The sequence below is a fragment of the Canis aureus genome, chromosome 28 (genome assembly GCF_053574225.1).
Source record: "Canis aureus isolate CA01 chromosome 28, VMU_Caureus_v.1.0, whole genome shotgun sequence".
In the NCBI taxonomy this organism is placed as follows: Eukaryota; Metazoa; Chordata; class Mammalia; order Carnivora; family Canidae; genus Canis; species Canis aureus.
Window position 1 is genome coordinate 31,065,476 of NC_135638.1, and position 11,236 is coordinate 31,076,711.

General features: G+C 39.7%; 1 long non-coding RNA gene across 1 annotated transcript in view; it reads right to left on the minus strand.

The window, feature by feature from the left end:
- Positions 1 to 246: 246 nt before the first annotated feature.
- Positions 247 to 11,236, minus strand: part of LOC144300607 (uncharacterized) — a 48,595-nt gene continuing 37,605 nt past the window's right edge. Inside the window, exon 3 of the long non-coding RNA XR_013367384.1 lies at positions 247 to 369. This is a non-coding gene — a long non-coding RNA (uncharacterized LOC144300607). The remainder of the gene's footprint in view (positions 370 to 11,236) is intronic.

Here is an 11,236-nt window from a genome sequence, read left to right on the forward strand (position 1 = left end):
GGAGATTAGGGAAGGAGCAATTTCTTTCCTGTCCCTTTGTCTAGACACTCAAATGGCTAGGTCCTTTCTCTCTTTTTTGTACTTAGTTTTGAAGTAAAGACACTGATTCAGCCTTGAGTTGGGGTAATGGAGAATTGATATAGACTGTAACAGTTTCAAGTTGGTCAAGTTAGCTACACTTTCATTTTCAGAGGATACATCATATCTTGCAGGTAATGGAGATCATGGTATTTTATTTCTACTTACCAAATGATTCAGTATTCTTACTGTCAGCTTTTCAAAGAGGATTTTGAATCAGGGGCAACTTTTGCTATTTTTCTACTTTTCCGTTTTAGAGAATTTCCAATATAGTGAAGTTGGATGGAATGCCTAAAAAAATTCAGAGCAGGAGGTTGAAAAGAAATATATATAAAAATCACCAACTGAGCACAGAAAACAGACATCTATCTAAAGTCTTTGTTTTTATTATATATAAAAATATAATTTTATTATATATAAAAATTAAGGTTTTCTTTTTTTTAAATTCTAAAATTAAAACAAAATTATTGCACCCAGAAGAGCAGCCAATTTAGTTTAGATGGAAATAGGAAGAACTGCCAAGTCTGAATTTTATTTTTTTCAGTGTCCTAAAGTCACAGAATTTCATCAATTCCTCATTTAACCCTGCCTCCAAAGGGAGATAAGCTCTTTGAGAAGCAGGTTTTTAGGGCTGCCCTCCATTATTACAGAACTATATTCTCTCAACACCATGAACTTTCTTTGAATCACATCCAAATTGGTCTCTGTCAGAATTCAGACATTCAGGGGTTGACAACAAAATCTGATTCCTCTGATACATGCTTCTCAGGTTGCATTCATATTATTCTTCACAGAACTGTACCAAAGCCTAATTTGGGATGGAAGCTAAATTTTCAAAATAGAAACTGATGAAGAATACAGTGCCCTGTATTTTGGCTCTAGTTAATCATTACTTTCTGCGTTGCATAGAGTTTTAAAAATAAGAATAACCACCAAATAAAAATAATGATATCAAATTACAACAACACCCCTTTAAGCCTCTCTGACTCCTCTTTGGATGCAGTGGAGATAGAGAGGCTGACTTATTTGAAGGCATGAAGCTTTTGCCTCTTTTTTTTTTTTTTTTTTTTTTTTTATGAGTTCATTGGGTTAGACCCTGGGTATTAGTTTTAGGAAGTGAATGATGAAATCTATTGAGCAATGAGTTTCTTCTTCTCCATCTTCCCCATCTCATTTCATCTGATCTCAGGGATATCCTATAGGGCGGTTGCGGCTGGTGAACCTCAGATCATGATCCCGCCACATCTGCAGGGCTACTCCTATGACCAGGTATAGAGAAGAGAAATACCATTTCCCTAAATGTTTCATCTTTTCCATAAACAAGACCTTGATTTGGTAGTAACATGATCTTTCCCCTAATTCTCATACTTGCTCTGTCATTAACTTTTTGGGAGCCATTATAGAAGTTAATGACTCAAATATGAGAGTTCCACAGTTGTAGATTTGAATACAAACTCCCACAGTTAATAGCTCTGTGACTTTGGACAAGTTTATTCAACCTCTCCAGAGACTCTAAAATGGGGATATTAATATTTATCCCATAAGGTCACTGGGAAGATTAAAAGTTGCCTATTTCTAACATATGTAATTTTGTATGCAACATCATGGTAAGTTATTTTTTTTTCTCCTGAGTTCTCAATTTTCTTTCCAAAAACAAATGATTTTGCTACTATTCTATGAATTTTTGATTTATTGGGAAATCTTGGGTTACTTTCTAGTTTTTCTGTAGATTACGATTCCATTATGTTAGAGAAAATTGTATTATTAATGTAATCCAGAGACTTTGGCAATTAATAAGATCCATAGTTGTTTACTAGAGATACACAGATCGGGGTATGTCACTGAACTAACTTCGCTTTCATCTTCAAAATGGAGAAAATAGCATCTACTTCACAAAGCTCCTATAAGAGCAGATGAAATAGTATCTGAAAGTACTTTAGATAGCACCGGAAGTATACAAATTTCTAATAAGTGGTAATATTATTTTAGTTATTCTTACTGAACATAAAAATATCTAAAGGATTTCTACAAATTATATGGAGGAAAATGGATCAACCTGAAGAATATAAATGGTAGAAAGAAGTCACGTAAGTGTCACATACACAGGTCAAACATACTCATTGGATATTTGGAATATAGGAAAATTCCCAAATTCAGGCTGATGGCTCACTTATTTTAAGCAATTTTTGGTGACTCAAAATTTGAGGCAAACAGAAACCTCACATAACCTTTTAGATTTTGGTAGAGTAGATTGGGCCCTTGGTATTGAAAGAGAACTAGGCAATTTTTGGCTTATTGTTTAAGTAACAGGCCCCACGTCCCATACAGTTACTTGTCAGCAAAGGGTCTGGAGTTTTCTTCTTTGTAATAATTATTCTAATGGAGGGTCCCCTCCCCCATATTTTAATATTCTCTTGATGAAAGCACAGTTTCCTACCTATTTTATTCCATCCTTCACACTCATCGGCTCATTAGCATGAATTCTACCAATATCAGTGAAACTTCTTTTCATTCCCTCCATCATCTTCCTTCAGGTACTATCTCCATTAAATCTATCTAATAGAAAAACTGCCCAATGAAATGAATATAACACCATCAATAGTCAGGGGATGGCCGATTTCCCCTGGATTATTTGCTGGTAATTGAAATAAGCAGTACTAATCACTCCCCAAATGAGCAGCAATTTTCTTTTACCTTAAAATTATTTTTTTATTACATAAGCAAAACATATGTGTGAAAAGTCAAGGTTCCATTGGGTTGGTACTAGATGGTACAGGTCTTCCTTGCTATCTGTAAGTGAAGCTCCTATGAAACCTTTCATAAACCGAAACAACGTGAAGCAAAGAAGTAAATACTGCTTTGTAAAGGTGAAAATCCTCTTCAAATTTCCTTGGGTTAGTGAAAACAGGTGCCAGTGTAGGTCTTTCATAAAAGCAAAGTGGCATAAGGCAAACTTTTGGAGAACAGGAGACCTATATTCAATTAAGAAACACAATTTCTGAATTCTTGATCCAAGCTCTCTCATTTTCCCCTGAGAGTATCAAGAGAGACCTAACTCCCAGGAATAATAGATGCATCAGGTTGGAAAGAATTACATTCTCTTTCGTTGGGCTTTAGCTCCAAAGACCCATGCAGAAGAGCAGGAGCTGGTTCGAACCCCCTGGAGGGCAGGATTCCCCGAGGCTGCTTACTATGACCAGCCTGGGAACAAAGCATCCTGTTCGCAGTCTAACTTGCCCCACTGTACACATGGAAGTCTGGGAACTTGCATTTTAGTAGAACAAGAAGCCACTGCACCTGCCAGAGGAGAGTAGAGAGCAGATTTGTTCATTTAAACCCCCTTGTCTCCTTCTCTAAAATCTGAACGATCTTCCATATGATACAGTGAAGAGGTTGGATGGGAAGGAAAGGACTCTTGGAGAAGTGTCTTCAACCCATCTGCTCATTAGAGGCTATTTATTTATTTATTTGGTTTATTCATGAGAGATGCAGAGAGAGGCAGAGACATAGGCAGAGGGAGAAGCAGGCTCCCTGCAGGGACCCGACGCGGGACCCGATCCCAGGACTCTAGGATCATAACCTGGGCCAAAGGCAGATGCTCAAACACCCAGGCATCCCTCATTAGAGGACATTTAAAGGACACTGCCCCCTAGGTCCTACCGCGGAGAAACCAGAATCCCTGGGGGTGGGGCTTAAACATTTAAAGAAAAGCTTCTGAGGTGATTATGGGGTACAGCCAAAGTTGAGAACCAGGGTTCTAGAGGCTAACAGGAACTGTCCCGAAAGAGTGAAAAACAACAGTCAGGCCAAAACAGTGATTCCACTACCCCCAAAATAATGACCCCTGCTACTATGCTCTTTATTTCTAGATCTCTATCTGAGAGATACATTAAGACAATGTGAAGAATTAACTTCCGCAACCTAGTAATCAGTACATGTAAAAAGTTTCTCTTATATAACTTGTTCTATTTCCGAACGTGATTCCTTCCCAAGCTAAAAATGGAAAAACACCTCTGTCTTGATCTGTGGGCTGCTATAACAAAATAGCACAGACCGGGAAGCTTATCAACAACAAACAGCTATTTCTCACAGTTGTGGAGGCAGAAAGTCCTAGAGTGCCAGCAGGGTCGGGTGACAGCTCTCTTCTGGTCCACACCTGGCACCATGTGTCCTCACATGATGAGAAGGGCTACGAGGGCTCTCTGGAGCCTCCTTTATATGGCACTAATCCCATTCTGAGGTCTCTACCCTTCAAAAACCCTCTGAACCATTCCACCTACTACTACCATCACCTTTGGGGGTTAGGATTTTAACATACCAATTTAGTGGGACACAAACATTCCGACCCCAGAAACCTCTCAAACAGGTTGCTTTCTATTTTGATTCTTGCCCCATCTTGTCCTTTTCTGTAGAATGTTTGCCTGCCAGGCAGCAGCTAGAGTTTCAGTTCTAAGGTATGCACAGGGCTACCTTGCCCTGAGGCTTTTCAGGGCCTTGCTTTATACCACGTCATTGGTTCCCTCTAGGGATGGAGATGTTCGGTTTACCACACCAAGTATCAAACCACCAACCCTTTCATCAGAAATCCTGTAGCTTTGTCACTGTTGTTTTCAGAGCCAAGGGAGTCTTCCGTTTTATCTAAAATATTAGATAAGGCTGGATCTCCCTCCTATGGATTAGAGAAATGCCTTTTAAAAGGGGCATTGTTCTTCTGTTCCCTTACAGAAAATGATTACTGGAAGGAAAAAAAAAAGGTTTTCTTTTGCTAGCTAAGACCTAATTAATGGGGAGTTACTCAGATCAGAGGGCTGAAAACTATCAGCGAAGGGGAGGAGGGGTAAGGGACAAAAGCAGGGAAAGAATGTGACCACAGAACAAACACATCCCCCCAAGGAGACATGGCAGGTGTTCCACGGAATGTCCCCTTGCATAAGCCAGTTTGAGCAGGACTGGGGCTGAGGACCTCAGCAGAAGCCCCTTGAGTCACCCTAAAGTTACCATTAGCTCCTGATAACACTAAGATCGCTTTCTCTGGGTGGAGTTCTCCATCATTCTTTTGAACATACAACCTATGCACTAGCCTGCTGAAATGCTAGGCACGTCCACTGGAACAGAAGTGTCTAAGTAACAAAATATGTAGAAGTTCCTTATTTGTCAAGCTCCCTGCCCCTGTCCCCGGGCACACTGAAAAAAATCATCCTGCACTCACCCCAAGGACATAGTACTTTGAGAACTATCTCTCTGTCTCCTTACATGCTGTGAGGACCACAAACTTTTTGCTCAACCGAGAGATGTGGGCTGGTCCATTGGCTGAGGGACCTCAAGCCGTGAATCCTTTTTGTTTAGGGATGGTTTGAAGGTGTTTACTCCAGAAAAAGCCCTGTTTTTCCTCTCCACAACACTCTTGGGATACCTTTGGTATTTTTCCCACCTCAAATTTCATTCTTCTTGGATGTCTCCATTCCCATTACACTCCCAAAATGTAGAGAAAAATCTCAGTTCACCCAATGAAGAACCTTGCCCTCAAATATCTGCATTACAGCAAAGCTAGGTTCTAGTGTGCTTCAAAGCTTGCACTGTGACCTCAGGAGGAAGGTGACTGTGGTGGCCTGATTAGGCAAGGTGGCAGGGAGGGGGTGGCATTTGAGGGGGACCTGAAGTAACTTTTAGCAGCAGAGTACCCAAGAGGGAGGGAAGGGAACTGGAAGCAGAAGGAATGTACCAGGAGAGGACCAAACACAGGATCTCTGGAGGGAAGGACCAACTGCTGCAAGAGGAGGTTTAGGCCTGGTCTGGGCTTCCTGAAAGGCAATCATGGGAGCAGAGGCTGCAAGGGAGGCTCATGGAGAGGTCCCTGAAGGTTGTCTCTGCCAAGCAAAGGAGAGTTAGCATTTTGTGGGTGCTGGGGAGTCACTAAAGAATTCTGTCCAGGTGTGGCAATAAAATGGTTATTTATTTATTTTTAATTTATTTATTCTTAAAAATTTTTTTAAGATTTTATTTATTTATTTATGAGAGAGAGAGAGAGAGAGAGAGAGGCAGAGGCTAGGCAGAGGGACCCCAGGGATCATGACCTGAGTTGAAGGCAGATGATCAACCACTGAGCCACCCAGGTGCCCCTAAAAGAAAAGGAATTTGGTAGCCATGGGTAGAATGGCCTGGAGTAAGAGATCACAGAGAGGTGGTTACAAACTGATTGCCTTGGCTCAGGCAATAAGACTGTGGGACTCAACTAGGAAAAAGGCCATGGGGATGGAGAGATGGGGGTGGATGTTACAAACACTGCAAACTGATCCCTTCAGGATGAAGTCACTGGATGGCCCTGGCATGTGGCAAGGAAGTGGAAGAAAATGGTGAACCCAAGTCCAGGGAACTACAAGGACAGTGATCCCATAAACAGAGCCAGGAATGCAGGATGAGTGGGTCTGGAAGTTGAGACAACTAAGGCAGATATTACAGATATGATAGCTAGAACTCTACAAGGTAATGACAGCAGCAAGAAAAAGCTTGACAAAGTTTTGAGCTCCAAGCCGTAAAGAGAAGAAAGGTTCAGGTGCTGTAGAGTCATGAGGAATGAATTTGAAGAAAATGGCCACCTGGTCACATCCAGGAAGGTTAGATTCTAAATCTTCTCGATTCATTTGGCCGGACAGGTAAACTTCTTCCTAGAAGACCTCTAGAGAAATTGAGTTTACAGCTCCTTACATTATTATCAAATATTTGCTTTCTGGCAAGGAAATTCTATGCCAGATAGAGAGGATCCTTTGTGTTTATTATCACGACAAAGTAGAAATAAATCCCAAAGAAGGTGGTTCTTACAGTTAAAAAAAAAATTACACTGAAGCATCTTTTACTGACTCCTATTCATGTTTTATTGAGGAAATAACATGATTTACTTCTGAATAAGGGTTAATTATCTGTGTCAGGGCAGGTTTTCTTGCAAAACAATTAATTTGTTCCCCTGTTTCCCCACTTCAGATCTCCCAGAGGTCTTAATTATATCGCAACCAACCTATTACAGAAAATATATAGATGGTATTATTTTAAGTGGTTTTTTTTTTTTTTTTAAGTGCATTCGAAAAAAGTCATGGCAAAAAACCGTACCAGTTTATTAGGTGATTTTTAACATTAACTTGTTTTGTAGTCCTCTTTCTAGAGTATTTTTTTTACAGTATATGGGAATATGCATAGTTAGATACTTAATACTCTAACAGGAACTTCAAATATTTTACCAAAAAAAAGGTCATTTTTTTTTCCCAGCAGATATTTGGTATACATGTACCAAATGTTATGTGACATGAAATATTTCATTTACCTCTACAATAACTTGCTCATGTAGGTGCAATTATTACCATCAGTCTTCAGTGTGTGGGGCTTATGTATTTGGAAATTCATCTACTTGCTAAAATTTATTTGTAACCACAAGTCAATACTTGTGGCACTTTTGCAGTTACTAGTGGACATGCACACTTGCAGAGCAAACAAGAATTTGAGTTGCTTGATGCACGTGTTCCAGATGAGGTCAGACAAGGTGATGTTCTGCTTTCCTATTTCAGTTCTCACATGGTAACAAGCAACACTTGTAAACAAGTGTCCTTTTGTGGTCTATTTAGCACTCCTTTTTTGCATTTTTGTGTTTTATGTTGGACATTTTGTTGTTTAAAATGGCCTCTGTGAAAAGTCCTGACATGCTGTCCAGTGTTCCCAAGAACAAGAGGGCCATGATGTGCCTTGTAGAGGAAATGGATGTGCTAGATAAGCTTCGTTCAGGGGCATGGATTATATAGGCTGTTGACTGTGAATCTGAGGTTAATGAGTCAATATTTAGCAATGTGTCTTTAAAAAAATACATATAAAACAAGCCTTATGTATTGATAAGTTGACAAAAATATCACGACAAGAATTTCGCAGGAACCTAACCCTGTATTTCCCGTGGGGACAATGGCACAGTGATTCAGTGTTCACTGCATCTATAGCAACTTTATAGAGCATAACTCCTGAGAATATAAAAATCAGTTTGGTGTCTCTGTATCACAAACGAGGAGGCTGGGGCCTAGGGTCATATGCCGAAGGGTTTTCTGTAGGTTAGTGGTATAGATGGGATTCAACTTGTTGGAATTGATTGCTTGATTTTATTTGAGAGAGAGAGAGAGAGACAGAGAGAGAGAGAGAAAGGGAGAGAGGAAAAAATGGGTGGGGAGGAGGGGCAGAAGGAGAGAGAGAAGCAGGCTCCCCACTTCCCACTACAGGGCTCTATCCCAGGGCCCTGGGATCATGACCTGAGCTGAAAGCAGACGTTTAACCGACTGAGCCACCCAGGAGCTCCCCAACTTAGTGGGGTTGAATGACTTCAATGCTTGGCAGTCACCAAGACCTAGTTTAAAATTGTTCTTTTGCTCCTTCCCACAGTCTCCTGTTGTTTATATTATCTACTTCAGCCACTTGCATTCTGAAGAACATTTCTTCCACTCTGAGCTTAAATGGCTTCAACTCCTACCTGCGCGGGCCCATAGCCATGTGGGCTGGTGCTTCCTACCAGATTAGTGCTGGGTATTCTGAATTTCTCAGCCACCACATCACTCACTTTCCTGAGCCCAAGGGCAGAGGGCCTAGAGCACCTGAAAGTGTAAGCAATGGGGTGCTGGGGGCAGAGGAAAAACCAGTCCATGTATAGGGCCAGAGAAATTGTCAACCTCTGTTCTCATTCCCAGAAATTCTAAACACAGCACCTGCAGGAAGTTTAGTGTTATTCCCAACATTTTATTCCCTGGCCAACATTATATTCCTCAGCTTTTTTGTTTCGACCCACTAGTAACATTAGACACTCATCCAAAGTTTCCCTCCAAAAAAAATTCCCTGAAGGGAATCAAGGCATTGTAATTTGTTAACATAAAAGTAGCAACAGCACACATCTCCACTTAACCCATTACAAAGTTGACACACACACATTTGCAACTTATGTGTGACACATACAGCTTGGCTCTCCCAAAGCTCTGAGCTTCCAATCACTGGCATCTACACTTTATTGTTTTGGAAATTTCTTTTTTGTGAATATAAAGCTAATGTATATTGTTCTGTAGATTATTTGGGAAATACAGAAAAGCAAAGAGAAGACCCTAGAAGATATTGATTAGTTCATTATTCATGTATAATCCCACTCAGTGTTTGGGTGTGTGTCCTTCCAATTTCTTGTCCCATCTTACGTTTTATACAGTTCAAAATGCTGCATTCTAAGCTTTTTCATGTAATATTATACTAGAAATACTTTTCCATCTGGTTAGATATGATTCATGCTATTAAAAGTTAGCAAAATATTCCAGTGTATGGATCCACCACAGATTATTTAAAGATTTTACATAGCTGTTCATTCAGGTTTTTACCTTATTTTTATATTATAAAACAACTCTACAATAAGAACCCTTGTAGCTAAATAAACCCTTGCACAAATCTCTGTTTATTTTTTTTGGAAAAATTATTAGAAATGAAATTGGTACATCAACACTATGCACATTTTTGAGGCCTTTGAAAGACTCACACTCAGCAGCAGTGTAAATACTGGTTAGGATTCAAACATCCTTTGAATTTCCTCTATGCCAGCAAACATATTAGTGGTATGGGGGACAGGCAGGGTGAGGCTTAGAGAAATATACTTCAAGGACAGTGTTTTAGAAGAAAAATCACTACCTTTTAAATTTTCCAAGTATTGATGACAGAATGATAGGGGCACGCTAGAACCAGATTTAATATGTATATGTGGGAACTCTGTTTGGTAGCTGTCATCAGGGGCCCATATTTTCCCACAGCAAGTTCTGGACCATTCTGACTCAGGGTGTATACTTGAACTTGGCCTGAAACTGCTGCTGAAATGGGATAGGGATTTTTGAATACTTCTTACTGATTTTCTACTCAGAGCCGCCCTTTCTCCTTTAATTGGTGAAATTCCCCCAAAATACTCATCAAGAGCTTGGAACACCTTCTAGAAAAGTAACTAGTAGGTGTAGTTGCCTACAGGGCAAAACTCCATCGGGTAAGCTCTTTCTGGCGATGAGATAAAATCATTTAGTACCGAAAGACTGCCTGCATCTGTTTTCATAGATAACTATTGTGTCATCAGTGTCCAATATCACGGGTTAATTCATGACCATTGTGCGTCGAGAAAACCAAAACCATCATCGTCATCACTACATCAATCTTTCCACTTAGAGAGTAATTAATGATCAATTCCTGGGACAGGATATGTATTGTTCACATCCAGCAATAAAGAAACAGTTGGGCCCACTCAACTCCCCCTTCCATGATGTGCATGTGAAGTGAATGAAATGCCATTAAATGGTACACACAGTCTATACGTCAGACCAAAAAGTTCCTTTTGGGATTTGAAAAAATCAGGTGTCAGAGAGCAATAGCATTCTTCTGTTTCATCAAGAAAATTTTTACTGTGCACAGCATTAGTTTATGCATGCCCAAATTTGTCACAAAGACAAGAATTTGGTCCTTCCTTTGTCTTCTGAGTAGCTGATGGTGGCAATGAATGGTATTTACTCTGGAACTATGCTTGCAACTAAAACTCATTGAAGCAATGGCAAGCACCCCGAATGATGGTTGTCAGAGCTGGCAACATTATGCCATAGGGCTGTTTGTCTTCGAGGTTACTGCTTCCCCTTCTTGCACACTTACTTCATTTCTCTCCTTCCCACTTCCTCTCTTGCAACCTGGGTCACAGAGAAGAAGGATGTGATAAGTAACTTTTCAGTAAGATGATAATAACATATGTTACTCCTCCTAGGAATATTTTATTTTTTATTTTTTATTTTTTTTCCTAGGAATATTTTAATTTTAATGTGGGTCCACAAGGATGATGCTCTTAAAAAATAATTAATTTACAATGTGTGCTTCATTGCCATTGCTATGTATAAGTTTATAAAGAGATATAATCATTTTGGTGGTAAGAAGGTGAAAAATGTCAGAATCATGAAGAGAATATATCTCTAGAATGAAATTATTTTTATTCAGCCCAAGAGATTGTTGATTACTTTGAAAAACTGTCAGTGTAAATGGCCATGTGGTTAGTGGAAGATTCATTCTCTTTAAGTTTATAGTTCTATATATTCCATCCATTCACCTACTATTACAGGAGCAGAATTTAGAAGCTGTAAAG